The sequence below is a fragment of the Oryctolagus cuniculus genome, chromosome 6 (assembly GCF_964237555.1).
Source record: "Oryctolagus cuniculus chromosome 6, mOryCun1.1, whole genome shotgun sequence".
NCBI classification, from domain to species: Eukaryota; Metazoa; Chordata; class Mammalia; order Lagomorpha; family Leporidae; genus Oryctolagus; species Oryctolagus cuniculus.
The window spans coordinates 114598321-114618874 of NC_091437.1; the positions used below are offsets into that span (position 1 = coordinate 114598321).

The 20554-nt window shown below is 36.4% G+C and overlaps 1 long non-coding RNA gene across 9 annotated transcripts in view; it reads right to left on the reverse strand.

Annotated features, from left to right (window-relative positions):
* The window catches only part of LOC103348075 (uncharacterized), a 216952-nt gene that overhangs the window by 169091 nt on the left and 27307 nt on the right, over positions 1-20554 (reverse strand). For 4 of the 9 annotated variants that reach the window (XR_007919107.2, XR_007919109.2, XR_011389493.1 and 1 more), the window contains one exon: positions 1855-1935. The exons of the other annotated variants lie outside the window; for them this stretch is intronic. This is a non-coding gene — a long non-coding RNA (uncharacterized lncRNA). The remainder of the gene's footprint in view (positions 1-1854; positions 1936-20554) is intronic. 9 annotated transcript variants of the gene reach the window in all.

Below are 20554 nucleotides of genomic sequence, written 5' to 3' on the forward strand. Positions count from 1 at the left end.
TTATTCCTCATGTGGGATCTCTGTCCTTAATGTGTTGTCCAATGTGAATTAATGCTATAACTAGTTCTGAAACAGTATTTTACACTTTATGTTCTGTGTGGGTGCAAACTTTTGAAATCTTTACTTAATATATAGTAAATCGATCTTCTGTATATAAAGGGAATTGAAAATGAATCTTGATGTGAATGGAATGGGAGAGGGAGCGGGAGATGGGAGGGGTGCAGGTGGGAGGGAAGTTATGGGGGGAAAAAGCCATTGTAATCCATAAACTGTACTTTGGAAATTTATATTTACTAAATAAAAGTTTAAAAAAGAAAGAATCAGGGGTCTTTCATAGTTGTCCCTAAGTCTGGAATGTGCCATCGGATCAGCGCGGTGCGCCAGCCGTGGCAGCCATTGGATGGTGAACCAACGGCAAAGGAAGACTTTTCTCTCTGTCTCTCTCTCTCTCACTGTCCACTCTGCTTGTCAAAAAAAAAGAATTTGTATTCCATCATAGAGTCTTCCCTTTCTATTCCTATCAGAATTAATCATTCAGTATATTCCTGTTATGACACAACTAAATTAGCATCCCTCTGTTAAGTACATATAATATTATAGCCAGTTTTTTAAAACAAAATAATCTTTCTGTTTTATATTATATGTTATGTTTGCCTCCTCTTTCCCATTGAACTTTAAGTCCATTTTTCTATTTAGTATATGTTGACTGTAAGAAGCAATCAATAAATCATATGCATATTTGTATTGAATGAATGAAAGATAAATCGTATTTTCAATGACAAAATGAGTAAGAGCTGTTACCTGTTGTCAATTTACCCTGCTGTAGATATTTCTGGGGTTTTGCTTGTATGATCATATAGAGGGCAGTAGAGTGATAGTGACAGAAAAGATAAAATGGCAGTAGACACAGGAGCTACAGTTAGTTCAGGAGTGCTACTTTAGACTCAATGTCAGGGGCAGCCAGTGAAAGGGCTTAAACCTTCCTATTTTCAACTCAGTAGCCATGTACTTTTCATTGTGCAAGAAAATCTTACTTCCAGTACTTATAGAGAATGGTTTTGATTACTGAAAACCATATGTAATAATCAAATAGGAAAAATATTTATTCATTAAAAATGTCAGAAAGAAACATGAGAGATAATGAAAACCAAGTTGGGAACCAGAAGAATACAGTGCAAGTTGAAACTGCAAATTGAAAGTAAAAGGGGAGTTTTCAACTTTCTCTTAAATATTCGGAAAAACTTAACAGAGAGTCAGAGATCTTTATATTATATTTGATGTCAGCAAGGCATTGCAAAATACATTAACTGATTAAAAATTTGAATTTCATCAAAATTCAGCACATACTTTTTTTAGAGATTTTATCAGAAGCAATTATACATGAAAGTATCCAAAATGAAGGGAATGCTCAAAATAATACAAATATGCATATGATTCTTCTTTTAAAGATAGAAAAATATTTAATCTACTTAATAAAATCTTGTTGGCAAAAGATAATCACTTAATAACAAAATATTACCTTTTCATCACTGTTTAGGTACAGCTAGTTTAGCAAATACCTAGTTTGTCCATTCCAAATTCACACATTTAATATGGGTAAGGTCATGACAGCCTGTATTTATATCACAATTTTAGCTTGTTACATGTAGTATCTAGCTGCTTTAGAGAACTAAAAGAACCTACTTATATTATCCAAAATGTCAAATCAGAAAAGACTCAAAGAGAAAGTACTGTATTTCAAAATACAAATCTGTCAACTTATTGCAATATCATCAAGATCATAAGAAAAGAGCTATAAGATACACATTCTAACTTATGTATAAATATTGTCTTAATTCTTGAATGGTCTCTCACCTGTGAAATTCAACTGGAACCACAGAAACTAGTTCATGAACATCTTCCAACAGCCCCTTAAAGAAGGTCATTTATCCATTTCTAAGAATCGTAGCAAATATTTTGACAAAAGGAGAGGATACAAAGAGGTATTTCCAATTATAGAAAATTAAGGTTGGACTCTGACATGTTAATATGCTATAACAAAGGATAAAATTTTACCTCAAATAATTTGTTTTAAATAATCATATATCAATTTTTTTCTCTCATGAAAAATGTAAAATGTTTGGTCTTATTCAAATGATCATTCTTGTTCTTTAATACTAAACTATATACTGATAGCTAAATATTATCATTACAATTGGGTTCTATGCAGAAAATGAATTAGGTTTTATTCATTCAAATATGACAAAACTATTCTGTATGTAAATTCTGATGACTCCACATATCCACAGGTGAATCTGCCACATTTTACATAAAGAAGCAGCATATGCAGAATGATTTTTCTGTGCGTCCTGAGACATGGAGCCATTATTCAAAATCAGTTAGTTCTGTAATGAACTACCAGTCCCTGGCTCTTTCCATTGATTAAAGTGATTTCTGGGAAGAAATAGGGAGCTATTTTCAACCAATCTCTTCAACAAAGTTTGAGAAGTTATCTCTAATCAAATAATTATTTATTCTAATTACCTATGAGAGTTGGACTACAATACTAAGATTGAAGCAGCAACATATTGCTTTGTTTGCTTCTCTTCTCCATTGTAAGGGCTCCCATACCTACCCGCATTCTCTTCCCCTTCATCACCATAGATATCCTCTCATAACTCTTTCCAATGGCTCTTACTCTCATTCTGGACATTTACTGGCCATAAGTTCCCATTTTTACCAGCTAAAAATGTTTCTGTGGTGTATTTCATACAAAACTCTAAAACGAAGCTACTAAAACCCAGGTAAGACAACTTGAAATGGTGCAATTTTTTATAGTCTGTGAGCATATCTTGGATGTAGTGTTATATCCTACACTTCTCTCTCATAAAAATAATTAGAATACAGTTTTCAAGAAAAGTTAATAAGTTTCCAAAATAAAATTGTTAAAATTTTGATTTACCATATACTAACTCATAATGCCTCTGCATTAAATAAATTCATTCATTTAAGATACTTAGAATTTGAAAATGGTGAATACTATGTAAACATTAGTTATTAGCTATGACATTTGTGAACACGTAAAAAGCCCTTCAAGGTTCTGTGGTTTGTTTTAATTTTTATTCTTTTATCTGGGGTGATAATAGTGATTCATTAATTCATTAATTTTGTAAATACTCAAGATAAAACAGAAGACTCTAGTGTAAAATCTGAGTATCTCCCTTCATCTTTATTGTTTTTAAGAAGATTGAATTCACAGGTTAATTGGAAAGTACTGACATATTATAGAATGTAGAATCCTGTTTGCTGGGGATAAGAAATATTTTTCACTGGAACCAGCACTGGGAAGCAGCAGCTTAAGCTCCACTATCTATACAATTATCCCATATCAGAGTGCTAGTTCAACTCCTAGTTGATCTCCCATCCCAGCTTCCTGCTAATGCTGCCTGGGAAGGTAGAGGAAAATGCCAAAGTAATAGGTTATTATTAATGTTCTTAATGTTAATAAATTAATAAACAGAGTTCAGAATTGAAAGTCACAGAAATAACAGCCACTAAAATAATGAATATAGGCTGCAAATTAACTTATAGAGGGAAAATTCTCCCAAACACATCCCTGTAAAATTGAAGCCACTGAGTAAAAGCTAGAAAACAAAGAAGCCATTAAAGACAGGAAAAGTAACATGAAATGATGTGAACGAATATAGATCAAACACACATATCATGTCAATAAATAGAAAAACAGAAAGCTGACTGCTTATTAGACAGAGATCATAAGACTGAATTTAAATGAAACCAACTATGTGCTTTACGCAGAGCTGCATCTGAATAAAGTGCCTCCAAAGTCTTCAGCAGTGTTGATTATAAGCATGGGGTGATAAATTCACTGCAAAATGATGAGACAATGGTGAAAAAAAAGGTATTGTACACAGCCTCTTGGATTTGTAGTTTAACTGAAATTTTTTTCTGTGGTTTGGAGGTGGTAAAGTAGAACAAATGGTGAGTTGAAAAAATGTCAAGCAAAGTAACACACCAGTCAAACAAAGATAAACTAAGACAAGGTTGAATTTAGACAAAACATATTCAGGAAGGTAAACAGGGGTCACAAGTAAGCTTTATCATGAATCAATGTTTTGCAGCATACGACAACATCCATAAAGCAAAAGAATTTTGAAAGAAATTCAAAAATATGACACATGAAGTAGACAAAAATACTTATGCAAAAATCATACAATTAGGAAGGGGAATAAGGTAACTCTAATAAAAATACTACAGTTCATGCTCTGAATCCAAAAAGTATAGCATCATGGAAACAAAATTTGAAAAATGTGATCATGTATTAAACCTCAAAATAAAGTCAATAAACTCCAATAGTAAAACTAGTATAGACTACAATTGAATTGAAATATAAATAAGCATAAAAATAAGAACCTAAAATTTCAAACCTCATGGAAAATAAGAAACACAAATAAATGAAAAATATCTCTGTTCAACAAATTTTGGATGAGCCAAGATTTAGAAATATCTAAAAAAATGAAAATGAAAACACTAGATAGCCCAGTTAAAGGTACATCACAAAATCTTTGCTCAAAGTTAAAAATTTTAACACATGTACTACTAATAGAAAATAGAAATAATTCAATTACTAGTCACCTCAGAAAATTAGAAAAAGAACACATATCAAAAGAAAAATGAAAGGAAGGATTAAAATAGCTAAAACAAAAGTAAATAAATTAGAAAATAAAATAGTGAAAAAAACTGCATTCTAAAAAGATAAAATGAAGTAACAATAAACAAAGCAATCACAAACTAACCTATTCAGAAAAAACAAACCAATATACAGAACTACAATATGAATTTCTTACTAACCTCTTAAAGCAATGAAACTAAAAGAATTATGAAAAAATAATTAGCCTAATCTTATATTAAGTTGATAAACTGAAGACAAAATAATTTTATGGAAATTATAAAGTATGAAAAATACTTAAAGTACCAAAAATATCCTTATTTGCATATACAATTCTATATATTCATAAAAGAGTTCTGTAACATTTATTTACAAACCCTAGGAAAACTCAAAAATAAAATGGGATACAAAAATTAAGAGTTTTCCTTTTTATACACAATCTCATAGAAAATATAAGTGAGGAATATATATTTTTTAACACCAAACATGGTTAAATAAATGAAAATTAATTTTATAAGAACTGTATATGAGGCCAGTGTTGTTGTATAGTAGGTAATCTGCCACCTGCTATGCCAGCATCCCGTGGGCACCGGTTCGTGTCCCAGCTGCTCTACTTCTGATCTAACTCCCTGCTAAGGATCTGTGAAAAGCAGCAGAAGATGGTCCAAGTGCCTGGACCCCTGCTACCCATGTGGGAGACCTGGAAGAAGCTCCTGGCTCCTGCCTCTGGCCTGGCCCAGCCCTAGCTGTTGCTGTCACCTGAGGAGTGAACCAGCTGGAAGATGTCTCTTTCTGTCTCTCCTTCTCTCTCTGTAATTCTGACTCTCAAATAAAAAAAAAAAAAAAAAAAAAAAAAAAAAAAAAACTACAAAAAAAATTGCACTGATCCTCTACCAAAAATATTATTTGTAATTTCACTGAATGGCAAGACTGAATTTATACGAGGAAAATTTTATAATTTATTGACATATATATTGACAGAGAGAAAGGGAAATAGATCCAGTCTCCCACATGGGTGGCATGGTCCAAGCACTTGGGTGCCATCCTCTGCTGCTTTCCTAGGTGCATTAACAGGGAGCTGGATGCCAAGTAGATTAGTCAAGACTTGAACCTGTGCTCATATGGGATGCTGGCTTTGCAGTTGGCAGCTTAATCTGTTATGCCACAATGTTGGCCCCTCTTTTCTCACTTTTCTTATCTGAATGTTTTTTCACTTAATAATCTTGTATGTATCTGTTTGGGGATTTAGAAATTTTCTCAATTTTAGGTTATGAAGATGTTAACTAAAATCCCCCCCCCCCCCCGCCGCTTTCTTTTAAGATTAACTCGTTTACTTGAAAGGCAGAGTTACAGAGAGAGAGAGAGAGGAAGAGACAGAGAGAGGAGTTTTCCACCTGCTGGTTTTCTATTCAGTTGGCTACAACAGTCAGGGCTGAGTTAAGCCGAACGCAGGAGCCAGGGGCTTCATCCAGGTATCCCACATGGGTGCAGGGGCCCAAGGACTTGGTATATCCTCTGCTGCTTTCCCAGGTGCATTAGCAGGGAGCTGGATTGGAAGTGGAGTAGCCAGGACAGGAACCAGTGCTCATTAGAAATGCTGGTGCCACAGGTATTGGTTTTAACTGCTAAGCCACAGCACTGGCACCTAAAATCCTTTTCTGATGCTCAGAATCAACCAGAAGTTGAGAGACCATTCAGAATAGAGAAGAAATAGCAAAGGTTTAATGGGAAAGAGAGTAGACCAAGGTAACTAGATCAAGGCATCTTTAGAAGAATTTGGAAAATATATCAGAATTGATTGGAAGAAGTATTAAATTCAAAACAACTCAATTTCATCCTGCTAGCATGGAGATCCAATATAGAACTTTAAAAATTATGTAGTAGAAATATAATTGAATAATTAACTTAGTGTTTAAAGAAAATCTTTCCAATTAGTGTAAAGTATCATGCAATTTGGAATTAGGTATTCTCTTCTGTTTGAAACCACACCCCTACACAATGCCTTAAAGAGAGATGCTGGGAGCCACCAGATCCCAGAATCCCAGTGGGATGGAACTCCTGTACAAAATGTCCCTAATGTAGAAACAAGATCCATTCTCTCATCTGCCTCCCTTAGCATAAGATGTCTTTGACCATTTTGTAGGACTAACCACTTAACAAAAGGAATTCACTGAATTGAGGGAGTGGTACAACTGGCCTAGAAGCTTGTAATGACCCAATTCAAGGAGTCATTTGCTTCTCCAATAGATAAAAACCTTGATGACCAGTATTATCCAGAGGGATTTTGTTTAATGGAATTCCAGATCTAGGGCAGAACATAATTACAAACTGCATGTAAACCCCCAGACCAATTGAAGTCCACGTGGCCATCTTTAACATTCCCTGAAGAATGTGACATCACTGACTAATCAAAGGAAGGCAAACAGGCATCACTGACTGACCAAGTATTTGGATACCCGCTGAACATGCATCTCTCAGTACCAAGTTTAATCCATAAGAACCTCTATCCCTAATCCCTCGGGGAGCCAGGTATTAAGCAATGGCTGCCCAGCTCCATACTCTGCACTTCGCCAATAAATACCTCCTTTCTTCTACCACCCCAATGTCCATCATTGACTTTCTGTTCATTGCGTGAGCAGACTCAGGTTTAGAGGCTATATAGCAATAACTCCAAGTAGTTTTTGGATTTTGATCCGCAACATCAGCATCCATCACTTTGCTTAAGTTGTCCTTGTTCTGTTTATTCATTGCAAATAGCCTATTACTAAAAATTAAGTCACTAAATTGAGGGATTGGTGCAACTATCATAGAACTCATGAAGGCACTTGTTTCTCCAAATAATTGGCATCTTGATGGTCCTCATTGTCTCAAAGGGGTTCTTTTTCAGGGGAATTCCAGGCCCAGGAGAAAAATAACCACCACTGGCAGGTAGTTCCTAGATTGACTGAAGCCCACTTTTCCATCACAAAAAATATAGTATTACCAATCAACCACAGAAGACCACAAGAACCTCAGGCCAACCAGGAAGTTTGGCATAAGCTGAACATGCACTGCCCTGCCCCAGCTTCAGTTCATGGTAACATTTATCCCTAACCCCTAGTGAAGCTCAAGAAACATCATCATTATGGCTCCTTGCTCTGAGCATTGTAATAAATGCCTCCTTTCTTCCACCATCCTAATGTCAGTGATTGCGTTTCTGTGTGTTGGGTGAGAAGACCCAGTTTGGGGGCTCTATAACATCTCCAATTTGGTGGTTGTTTTATACATGTCATCAAAATAAATAAATGTTCTTGGGCCAGTAGCCTACAAATATGAGCACACTTCACTGTTTATCCCATTGTACTACACAAATATATTACCTACACAGATCATTAAGTAAAAATAATTGAGAAACATGGATTTGCATGAACGTTAGAGAAGGAAATGACTGAAGATAATAGATATAGTCAATATATAAATACCTATTGAATGATGATGAAGGGATAAACTAAGGCACAGACTTTGAATTAGAAGAAAAGAGATACAATTCAGGCGATTCATCAAAGTTAGAATCAATTTAATTTGGTAATCAATTTAATAATAGAGAAAGTAGAGAATTTCTTAGCTATGGTATTAATTACATGATAATGCCCAATAGCATTATCAGGAAATTAAATCAGTATGCCAACCAGAATCACTAACTTTACACTGAGAAATGCAAACAAATCATCCTGTAGACCTGGTGCCATTAAGACTTTGAATGGATAACAAACTCATAAAAATGGGTGCAAAGATTTGTCACAGTCTGTATTCCCTATGTTAAAAGTGTCTTGATACATAGCTATTCCTAACAGCAATGACCAGATAGCCTTATTCAAATGCAAGTTGCCAATCTAAGACAAATGAAGTGGCAATGCAATTTGAAAGCAATTTATTAGCAATGCAAATGTCAAACTACCTCTGATTCTCCCAAAAGCAGGATAAACAAAATAAATGAGCCATTAGGAAGTACAGGTGAGACACTCAGGCTTCAAGAACCCTGCTTTGATTACTTTGAAAGGCTGAGAAATGCAGCATAACAAGTTACCACTTGAACAGAGTGTGTTTATTCAGCTTGATGCAAGTCAGAGGAAATAGCCCTAATAGTTTTGAATTGCTGTAAAAGGTTGTAGGCACTTGTCAGATAAATGCATGTAGGCCATAACAGTAGTCTAAAGAACCATTTCCTTAATTAAGCAATTCAAGTATAAATTGAGTGATGGAGAAGAAATGTAACCTTCATATACACCACAGCATGTGCCCAAAATGACCTTTGCTCACTTTTCCACCCTAAGATTTCCTCATCAGATTTTGAACTAGTTCAAAGATTTTCTGCCTCAAGCAAAATGTCCCCCAAATCATTCCACCATAACTTCTGCCAGATAACGACTTTCAGCAACTTATACATAACTCTGTTGGGACACTGTATTGTCTTATAATTATTGATTTACTTCCAGTTTTCTGTGACATCTTCATAGGCAAAGATTATATGCTATTTGTGTCTCCAAACCTCACTGACATTCAAATAAAAGATTCTAACCATGAATATTCACAACCAAAATACAGAACAGAAAGGAGACAATCCCAAATCGTTTGAAATACGTTTAGTTCTTATCAGGTCTGTGTTGATTCCTATAAATCTGAAGATATCATGCTAAGTATATTAAGGGGATTTTTGGCTTACAAGATGGCTGAATAGGGAAAAGATGTTCTGATTCTGAACAGGGGAAGACAGGGGGGAAAAGCAGAGGAAGTGCTTTTCCTCTCTTATTACAAGGGGAGAATTCCCAGTTGCAGCAAAGTTTCAAGTTGAAATTCTACAGAAAGAAGAGGAACACCATAGAGCAGGGTGGAAATATCAGATCTGCAGTAGCAAACAGGGACACCAAACTCAAATCCCACAGCTAGGGACTGGAGGAGACACCAGGTTCTGAGAACAAGGTAAAGGTGACTGTCACAGCCTATACCGTGATGATTCTGCATGAGAACCCTGCAGACCACACTGACTTTGAGTTCAGCCTGGAGCCCTAGTGGAGGACAAGGTGACCAACTGGTCCATTCAAAGAAAAGCACATTTCTTCCTCCTTATCCCCCAACAAGGGTGTCTGGCAACCAGTGGAGAGAAGGTGTCATCTTGACACCAGTAGAGGCTATAACAGCTCTTTTGCCTTTGACCAGGAAGTTTTACCAGAAGGAAAAATCCACATTTCTCACTGACTTTGAGTCTGGCAAAAAGGTTGGAAAGGGGGCTGGGCACCCACTTTGGTTTATAAGGTGCCCCATTCTCTCAACATATCACAGGGGTTAGCTGGGTTTTTAAGCTATTACCGTGTCTGGCATCAGAGTTCCCTAACTGACTAGGGTGGGTCATCACCAAGGGTTCTGTGCTCACACTGAGGACTGTACAGATCCTTTCTGTGGTTCATGAACCACCATGGATGAGTTGTATCCACTGTTGTCTAACCTGGGCATTGATGGCATTCGAAGAAAGGAGGTGAGGTTGTGATTATGCCAAGAGGCATGAACATACTTTATCCTTGCTGACAATTTAGGAGATCTATCATATGTAACTTGAGTGTCATGCTAGAAATCCGCCCCTCACTTGAGCACTGAAAAGAGCTCCCGGGCCCCATCTAGCACATGCTTCTAGATATTCCTGGAGGAGCAATCAACTAAGCCACAGATGCATAATTTAAAGATAAAACACATCAGTATAAAAAACCAGCAAGTGTTTCCACCAGTGTCTAAAAATAAACACGGAATTACAAGAAATAAGAACAAGAGGCCGGCGCCGCGGCTCACTAGGCTAATCCTCCGCCTTGCGGCGCTGGCACACTGGGTTCTAGTCCCGGTTGGGGTGCCGGATTCTGTCCCGGTTGCCCCTCTTCCAGGCCAGCTCTCTGCTGTGGCCAGGGAGTGCAGTGGAGGATGGCCCAATTGCTTGGGCCCTGCACCCCATGGGAGACCAGGAAAAGCACCTGGCTCCTGGCTCCTGCCATCGGATCAGCGCGGTGCGCCGGCCGCAGCGCGCCAGCCGCGGTGGCCATTGGAGGGTGAACCAACGGCAAAGGAAGACCTTTCTCTCTGTCTCTCTCTCTCACTATCCACTCTGTCTGTCAAAAAATAAAAAAAAAATAAAAAAAAGAAACAAGAACAAGAAAGACAATATGACTCCCCTAAAGGAACACAACAATACTATTATAATGTAAAGATGAAGAAATTGATGAAATGCCTGAAAAGGAATTCAAAGCATGATCACAGGATTACTAACAAGCAATGAAAAGCAAATTCATAAGTTAAAGAAGTCTATACATGACATGAATGAAAAATTTCCCTGTGTTATAGAGAGCCTGAAGATAAATTAAACTGAAATATTAGAAATGAAAAATTCTATATGTCAAATAAAAAAATACAGCAGAAAGCTTTAACAGCAGACTTGGTAAGGCAGAAGAAAGAATATCAGAAACAGAAGATAAGTTTTTGGAATATCTCAGTCAAATCAAAAAAAAAAAAAAAAGAAAAAAAAGAGGAGGAGGAGGAAGAGAAGAAAAAGAAATTTTAAAACATTTAAAAAGTGTTCAACAGGTCTTCAAAGAGGGAGGTGCCTTTCTCTGAAGGGAGGAGAGAACCTCCACTTTGACTATGACCGTGTCTAAACAAGATAAGAGTCGGAGAACTCAAGGGGCTTCCATAGCCTTGGAAACTCATAACTGGTGCATAGGGAGATTACTGATGCCATAAACAGGAGTGTCAATTGGTAAAGTCAACAACAGGAGTCACTGTGCACTTACTCCTCATGTAGGATCTCTGTCCTTAATGTGCTGTACACTGAGGCTTAATGCTATAACGAGTACTCAAACAGTATATTTCACTTTGTGTTTCTATGGGGGTGCAAACGACTGAAATCTTTACTTAATGTACACTAAACTGATCTTCTGTAAAAAAAAAAAAAAAAAAAAAAAGAAAGAAATTATCAATTCCCAACTTGACTCTCACTGGGATTAAACATGACAATAGGTCTGATCTGATTTCATCATCATTTAAAAAAAAATCATCTATTATTTTTCACTTTATGTTTCTGTGTGGGAGCAAACTGTTGAAATACTTACTTAAGGTATACTAAGCTGATCTTCTGTATATTAAGATAATCGAAAATGAATCTTGATGTGAATGGAAGGGGAGAGGGAGTGGGAAAGGGGAGGGTTGTGGGTGGGAGGGACGGTATGGGGGGGGAAGCCATTGTAACACATGAGTCGTACTTTGGAAATTTATATTCATTAAATAAAAGATTAAAAAAAAAATAAAAAGTGTTCAAAATATATGAGATACTATTAAAAGATCCAACATACAATTCTTGGGAGTTCCTGAAGGTGTGGAGAGAGAATATGGATTGAGTGAAATAATAACAGAAAACTTCCATAATTTGGAGAAACAAAAGGACATGAAAATACAAGAAGCACATAGAACTCCTGATAGAGATGATCAGGTAGTATATTCACCATTAAACATTGTACTCAAACTTTCAAGTGTAAAACATAATGAAAACGATCTAAAGTGGACACAAGATAAATACCTCACAATCACTCCAGTTAGACTGACAAATGATTTCTCATCAGAAACCCTATAGGCTAGCAGAGAATGGAAAAACATAGTCCAAGTCTTTTTTTTTTTTTTTTTTTTTTTTTTGACAGGTAGAGTTACAGACAGTGAGAGAGAGAGACAGAGAGAAAGGTCTTCCTTCCGTTGGTTCACTCCCCAAATGGCCACTACGGCCAGAGCTACACCAATCCGAAGCCAGGAGCCAGGTGCTTCCTCCAGTCTCCCATGCAGGTGCAGGGCCCAAGTACTTGAGCCATCCTCCACTGCCTTCCCGGGTCACAGCAGAGAGCTGGACTGGAAGAGGAGCAACCGGGACTAGAACCAGTGCCCATATGGGATGCTGGTGCCACAGGTGGAGGATTAAGCAAGTGAGCCATGGTGCCAGCCCCATATAGTACAAGTCTTGAAAGAAAAATTTTCAATCCAGAATACTGTACCTTGCAAAGGTCTCATCAATGAATTAACATGAAATACAGAACTTCCATAAAAAAACAGAAATTGAATTTGTCACCACTCAATTAGCCTTACAAAGAATGCTTAAGAATGTGCTACACAGAGAAACACAGAAAGATAGTCATAACTATGAAAGAATGTGAAAGCAGAAAATATCCTAGTAAAACTATAAATGAAATACAAAGCAAACAATAAGAATATTTACAGAAAAATGGCTGGGCCAAGTCATTACTTATCAATAGCAACCTTGATTGTAATTAAAAAGATACAGACTGCCTGAATGCAGTAAAAAAGAAAAAAAAATTAAGACCCATCAATTCACTGCTTAAAAGAAACATACCTCAACAACAAAGATATATACAGATTGACAGTGAAAGAATGGAAAAAGATGTTCCATGCTAAAGGAAAGAAAAAAAAAAAAAAGAGTTGTTGTAGCCACCCTAATATGAGACAAAATAGATTTTAACACAAAAACTATCAAAAGAGATGAAAAATGGACAGTATGTAACTAGGGAATCAATTCAACAGGGAGATTTGGTAATAATAAATATATGGAAACCCAAGGTCGGGGTGCCTGTCTATTTAACACAAATGTAAATTGATCTAGAGGGAGACATAAACTCTAATACAATAGTAATGAGGGGACATCAACACCCCCATTTTCCTCAATGGACACATCAACTAGACAGAAAACTAACAAAAAAAAAAAAAAAAAAAAAAAAAAACAAAAAAAAAAAAAACAGAGCTAATCTACCCTTTGGACCAAATGGATCTAAATGATATCTACAGAAAATTTCATCCCACAGTTTAGGAATACACATTCTGTTCATCAATGCATGGAACTTAATCGAGGACAGAGTATATGCTAGGCCATAAAGCAAGTCTCAGAAAATTCAAAAAATTTGAAATCATATGTGTTAGGTTTGGAATAGCTTGGGGTTCTGGTCTTTCATACCCTTAGAAAGGAGATGGAAAAAGGAGACAGTGACTGACCTCAACAGAGACAGGTTGCTTTATTGGAAGCAAAGAGGTTTGCATCACTCTGTTCTTGTGAAGAGACTGTGTTCCTGGCGCATCTGGGACTAAGGTTTTTATCCAGGTTAGGAGGGGGGAATTTGCCACTAAGAGGGGGTGAGAAGGCAGCTGGCCAAAGAATAGGGGGCTCGAAGTCTCAGGGAGTTTCCCTCTGATCTGTTTCATAGCTGCCCTGTGCATCTTATCTGTTTTGCCACTTGCATTGCAAGGAGTTGATAAGGGTCTGTTTAGGCACCAAGGATCTTGACAAAAGGGAGGATGTGGAATGAGAAGGGGGAAGGAAGAAGAAAGGGAGGAGGGGAAAGGTGCCATAAGTCCTTTAATATGCACATCTTCTCTTACCACATGGAATGAACCTGGAAATTAACAACTTAAAAATCTCCAGAAAATATGCAAACACATGGAGACTGAACAACCTTCTCCTGAGTAAACAGAGGGTCATAGAAGAAATCAAAAGGGAAATAAAAAAATTCCTAGAAATGAATGAAGATGACAATATAAAACATTAAAACTTATGGGACATGCAAAAGCAATGTTAAGGGGGAAATTTATAGTAATTAGTGCCTACATTAAAAAATTGGAAAGGCATCAATAAATGAGCAATCAATGCACCTCAAGGACCTACAAAAACAACAAAAGACCAAAGCCAAAATGAGAGGTAGGGAGATAATTAAAATTAGAGAATATATAAACAAAACTGAAGCCAAAATATTACAAAAGGTCAGTGAAATGAAGAGCTGGATTTTTGAAAAATAAACAAAATTGATACAACATTGGCCAAACTATCTTAAAAAGAGGAAGAAAACCCAAATCAATAAAATCAGAAATGTAAAGGAGATGTATTAATGGATAACATAGAAATAAAAAAGAATAACCAGGATTTACTACAAACAGATATATACCACAAATTGGAAAACCAAGTAGAAATGGATAGGTTACTAGACACATACAATCTAGCAAAAATTGTCATGAAGTCATTGACAACCTAAAAACACCAATAACCAAGACAAAGATTGAATCAGTAATAAAGACCCTCCCAACAAAGAAATGCACAGAACTGAAATGATTGACAGCTGTAATAAAATCCCTCCCAACAAAGAAAATCCCAAGACTGGATTGATTGACAGCTGAACTCTACCAGACTTTTAAAGAACTAATTCCAATTCTTCTCAAACTACTCTAAACAAGTAGAAGGGAGGGAATCCTCTGAAATTCATTTTATTAGGCCAGCATCACCTTAATTCCAAAGCCAGAAAAAATGCAATAAAGAAAGAAAACTATTGATCAATATCACTGATGAACATAGATGCAAAAATCTCCAACAAAATATTGCTATCAATTCCAATAACACCACAGAAAGATCAATTACCCAGCCCAAGTGGGATTTATCCCTGGTATACGGTATACGGGGAATGGTTCAACATATGCAAATAAGTAAATGTGATATATCATCTTAACAAATTGAATAAAAATATGATTATCTCAGTATATATAAAGAAAGATTTTGATAAAATACAACATCCTTTCTTGATAAAAATCCTAAGCAATTGGGTGTAAAGGAACATTCCTCCACACAATCAAGACAATATAGATAAAACCACATCCAGTATCATGTTGAATGAAGGAAAACTTAGAAGCATTTCCACTAAGACCCAGAACCAAACAATAATGCCTGCTTTCACCACTGCTACTCAATATTGTCCTGGAAGTCTTAGCCAGAACATTTGGCAAGAAAAAGAAATTAAAGGGATACAAATTGGAAAGGAGGAAGTCAAGCTATCCTTATTTGTAGATGACATGATTCTATACATAGGGGAACCAAAATACTACACTAAGAGACTGTTGGAACTAATAAGAGAGTTGGTAAAGTTGAAGGATATAAAATTAACAGACAAAAATCAACAGCTTTTGTATGCACAGACAATGCCATAGCTGAAAAAAGACTTCAAGGATTAGTCCCATTCACATAGCTACAAAATATTTAAATACCTTGGAATAAATTTAACTAAGAAGTTTAAAGATCTCTACAAAGAAAATCACAAAATATTAAATAAATAAATAGGAGAAATCACAAAAAATGGAAAAGTTATTCCTTGTTCTGGATTGGAAGAATATCATCAAAATGTCCATACTACTGAAAGCAATTTACAGATTCAACATGACCCCAATCAATATCACTGATGAACATAGATGCAAAAATCTCCAACAAAATGACATTCTTCTCAGATCTAGAAAAAAATGATGCTAAAATTCATATGGAAACACAAGAGACCCTGAATAGCTAGAGCAATTTAAACAACAAAAACAAAGCTAGAGGCATCACAAAAACTAGATTTCAAGACATACTAAAGGGAAGCTATAATCAATACAGCTGAGTACTGCCACAGACATATATATATATATATATATATACACATATATATATATATATATATATACATACCAGTGGAACAGAATAGAATCTTCAGAAATCAATCCACACATCTACAAGCAACTTATCTTGGACAAAGGCACTAAAATCAATATCTGAAGAAAGGACAGTCTCTTCAACAAATGGTGCTGGGAAAATTGGATCTCTGTATGCAGAAATATGAGAAAAGATTCCTATATTACACCTTACACAAAAACCAAATGGATCAATGATCTAAATTCTATGACATGACACCATCAAATTACTAGAGGAGAACATTGGGAAACTCTGCAATACATTGGCAAAAAGGCTTATAGGAAAAGACCCCAGAAACACAGGCAATCCAAGCCAAAACTGTCAAATTAGATTACACCAATCTAAGAGGCTTCTGCACTGCAAAGGAAACAATGAACAAAGTGAAAAGGTAACTGAAAGAATAAGAGAGAATGTTTGCAATTTATGAAACTGATAAAGGATTAATAGCCGGAATCTATAAGAAATTCATGAAATTCAACAACAAAACAAAGAATCCAGTTATGAAATGGACAAAGGATTTGAACATTTTTCTTTTTTTTGTTGTTAGAAAGCTTTTATTTAATAAATATAAATTTCATAGGTACAGGTTTTAGAATATAGCAGTTCTTCCCCCAATACCAGCCAGCCCACCCCAACTCCCATACCACCTCCTACTCCTTCTCCCATCCTATTCTTCATTGTTTCATTTTTAATTATCTTTACATACAGAAGACCAAAAATGAAATTCAAATGCCTGAGAGAAGGGAAAATGTTCAAGATCATTGAACAATCAGGGAAATGCAAATCAAAACCACAATGAGCTTTCATCTCAACCCAGTTAGAATTTCTCTCATACAGAAATCAACAAACAATAAATGTTGTCGAGAACATGGGGGAAAAGGTACCCTAATACACTGGTGGTGAAAATGTATACTAGTACAGCCATTGTGAAAGACAGTACAGAGATACTTCAGAAATCTGAAAATAGATAGATCTACCATATGACCTAGCTATGAATCTCCTTGGAATTTACCCAAACAAAATGAAATCAGTATATGAGAGTGTTCTGTGTCCCTATGTTTATTGCAACTCAATTCACAATAGCTAAAATATGAAATCAACCCAGAAGCCCATAAACCAATGACTGCATAAATAAAATGTATAAATATATACTTTTGAATATTATTAATCCATAAACAAGAATGAAATCCTGTCTATTGCAACAAAAGGTATGCAACTGGAAACCATTTTACTTAGTGAAAAAAGCCAGTCCCAAGAGAACAAATACTATATGTATCCCTGATCTCTCATAATTTATAGAGTACAAAAATGCAATGTATAATTATTTGCATTGCAATAGGCATAAAATTATTCCTGTGCATAAACTGTTGAGAGGAAATGGCTTAAAGCCTAAGTGAATGTAATTATCTAATAACCACATGGGAAATATTTAGTTATTACATTGTCTTTTGTTTTATTTCATTTGAAGAAATTATCAATGACTAATTGCCAAAAAAACTGTATAAAAATGTATAAAAGGGAAAATTTTCCAAAAGGAATAGATTATGACTCTTGTAGAGATACAAAATGAGCCCTATTAAATATTTTATTGAATTATTAGTCTGCGAATCAGACACATGTTATAGTTGATTTGAACGTGAAGGGAGACAAACCCAAATTTATAAAAAATAAACCATTTTAGTAAAGAAATGTAGAAATTTAACTTACAATAGATTCAAAACTGAAATTTTTCCCATGGAAGGAAAGAGAAGAAAAAATGAACTGAATCTCCACACACAGAATACATTTGCATGTCTAAGAACAAGGATTATTTTGCATTGCTCTCAGTTACCTACAATTTGCAGAGCTGTAAAATAGCTTAAAGCTTATGAAGGCTAGACTTAAACAATGTGGAAAGGTATTGAAATTGAATGTTTGTATGCCTCCAAAAATATGCGTGTTGAAGCCTTAATCACAATGTGATTGTATTTGGATGAGGTCATAAGGGTGGAGCCCTCATGAATGGGATCAATGCCCTTATGAAAGTGACCACAGAGAGCTAGCATTCCACCTCATGAGGACACAAGGAAAAGTAAAACATCTACAACTTGGAAAAGAGCCTCATTAGAACCCAACCCATTGACACCCTGATCTTGATCTTCCAGGCTATAGAATTATAAAAAATAAATTTCCTGTCATTCATTAGTAGATCAAGCTGGCAAAAACAATATACTCTAAATAATACAGTTTTCTACTGGAGACAGATAATTTTTTGTTTATTCCAAATTTTTATACAATTATATGTGCCCTAATATAAGAGGAATATGAGCTCTCACATTCTTTGATGAAAGAATCAAACTTTGATCAAAAATTGATTCCCTCAATTGTAAAAAAAAAAATTTCCAACCTCCTCACAGCACATTTAGTTTTCTCATTAGCCCTTCTTTAGTAATATGAAAATAAATAAAGCCAACATTTATTGAAAGCTTTCTCTTTGCCAAGTAGTGTAATGATGGCTTTACCTACAAAATTCTTTAATTATCATGCCAATCTGATAAATTAACATTTTACTATTCTCATTTTATATACTTAGAAACTGAACGCTGGAAAACCTGTAAACCACAGCTGGCAAGTGGCAGCAGTTTTAAGCAGAAAGCTCTATATTCGTGGAATATAATACTGTAGCCAATAGTCACAGGTGTCTATTGAGAATGTAATGTCGCTAGTCTGAATTGAGATGTTCTGTGGATGTAATTACATGATAGACTTTTTTTCAAGACTTAGAAAAACAGGGGCCTGTGCTGTGGAGTAGCAAGTAAAGCCTCTGCCTGAAGTGCCAGCACACCAAATGGGTACCAGTTTATGTCTTGGCTGCTCCACTTCTGATCCAGCTCTCTGCTATGGCCTGGGTAAGCAGTGTAAGATGGTCCAAGTGCTTGGGCCTCTGTACTCGCATGGGAAACCTGGAAGAAGCTCCTGGCTCCTGACTTCGGCAGTCATTTGGGAAGTAAGCCAGTGGATGGAAGACACCTCTCTCTCTCTCTCTCTGCCTCTGTAATTCTGCCTTTCAAATAAATAAATCAATCTTTAAAAAAAGACTGAGCATAACAATAACAACAAAGAAACCTACTCATGAAATAACATTTTGGATAATTTGGTTACATAAAATATGGATTCACAAGATGGCTAAACAGAGGTTTTCCAGTGTTTGTATCCCCTTCCAACGAGAATCAGAATAACAATAATTGTATAATGAGATGAGTACTTGAGAGAGAACACTGAAAATCAGCAAAGGAGATACAGAAACTTGATAAGACACAGAAACAGAGATAGTAGCATAAAGAGAGGAATAAAGTTCACCAAAAACTGAAACTCTGTCCCCATGGCTAGGGGAGACTCCCCTTAGAAAGTAGGGAAAGTGTAACCAGGAGAACCCCAGTAGATCCCACCTCCAGGGATTGTAGTTACTGGAATCTTAGCTACACAGCAGATGTACAGTCATCACATGCTTGAAACCCAGCAAGGGGAGATAACTGAGGTATGCACAGTAGATTTGCTTTAGAGAAGTAACACACATTTTTTCCCTAACATCCAGAACCCAAGATGAGCCAATATGATACCATCTTGAGAAAGGAGTCGTTGGCATCCATATTGCCCTGGGGAATGGAAGGCCCTGCACATCCCCATACCTGGGTCCCCAGAGACTTCGTAGCAGTAGTAGTAAGGATTGTAACCTCACAAATCTTACTAGAACCAACAGCAACAGTGACCCCATCATCCTGCACTATGCAGGAAAGGATGATCAACACAACTGGGCACATCCTGTCCTAGGAACCTTAGAAGCAAGAGTGCTTGTCTCACAGGTTGATGACATCACTGCATACTCCTTACTTCCACCCAGGACAGCATATACTGCCACAAAAAACCATGCACCCTCCCGTGACTTCAGGCCTGCACTGCCACCTGCTCTTTCTCTGCTTTTGTGGGCACCGGCAACCACACACATTTGTCACCCAGCTCCACCGTGCCCCCTTTCCCAAGCCTACCCTAGTTTTGGTGGATATGGGCAGTCATGCACACTTATGTGGGACTTGAGCTACCTCTACTGTGGTACACTTCCAAAACCTACCCTGGCTATGGTGGACACAGGAAACCATGCACACTCACTTGGATTTGGGCCCAGCCAACTCCACCAGAACTGAGGTGAGCCCCTAGATGTGCCTGCTACTGCTAACATCAATTATGGTGGAAGAAAGTATAGGGAAACCACCCTCTAGCAGTTCCAAATGAAGCTAAGGATAAAGTAGTCTACCAAATTGACACCTAGAGGCATAATTTTAGGGAAAAAGATCTAATCT